The sequence below is a fragment of the Poecilia latipinna genome, unplaced genomic scaffold (genome assembly GCF_001443285.1).
Source record: "Poecilia latipinna isolate Pla-1442-1.1 unplaced genomic scaffold, P_latipinna-1.0 Scaffold235, whole genome shotgun sequence".
NCBI classification, from domain to species: Eukaryota; Metazoa; Chordata; class Actinopteri; order Cyprinodontiformes; family Poeciliidae; genus Poecilia; species Poecilia latipinna.
In genome coordinates, this window is record NW_015112851.1 from 54,637 (window position 1) to 55,709 (window position 1,073).

Genomic DNA, 1,073 nt, shown 5'->3' on the forward strand with positions numbered 1-1,073 from the left:
TGTGGAGTTTAATCCAGCGTTCCTGTGAAGGCGTCAATACACCACCCAGTTCTACACCACCCAGTTCTACACCACCCAGTTCTACACCACCCGGTTCTACACCACCCGGTTCTACACCACCTGGTTCTACACCACCTGGTTCTACACCACCTGGTTCTACACCACCCGGCTCTACACCACCTGGTTCTCCATCACCCGGTTCTACATCATCTGGTTCTACACCACCCGGTTCTACATCACCTGGTTCTACTCCACCTGGTTCTACACCACCCGGTTCTACACCACCTGGTTCTACACCACCTGGTTCTACATCATCTAGTTCTACACCACCTGGTTCTACACCACCTGGTTCTACACCACCCGGATCTACATCACCCGGTTCTACACCACCCGGTTCTACACCACCTGGTTCTACATCATCTAGTTCTACACCACCCGGTTCTACATCACCCGGTTCTACATCACCAGGTTCTACACCACCCGGTTCTACACCACCTGGTTCTACACCACCTGGTTCTACATCATCTAGTTCTACACCACCTGGTTCTACACCACCCGGTTCTACATCACCTGGTTCTACATCACCTGGTTCTACATCACCTGGTTCAACACCACCCAGTTCTACACCACCTGGTTCAACACCACCCAGTTCTACACCACCCAGTTCTACATCACCCAGTTCTACACCACCCAGTTCTCCACCACCCAGTTCTACACCACCCAGTTCTACATCACCCAGTTCTACACCACCCACTTCTACACCACCTAGTTCTACACCACCCAGTTCTACACCACCCAGTTCTACATAACCCAGATCTACACCACCCACTTCTACACCACCCAGTTCTACACCACCCATTTCTACATCACCCAGTTCTACATCACCCAGTTCTACACCACCCACTTCTACACCACCTAGTTCTACACCACCCAGTTCTACACCACCCAGTTCTACACCACCCAGGTCTACACCACCCAGTTCTACACCACCTAGTTCAACACCACCAAGTTCTACACCACCCAGTTCTACACCACCCAGGTCTACACCACCCTGTTCTACACCACCCTGTTCT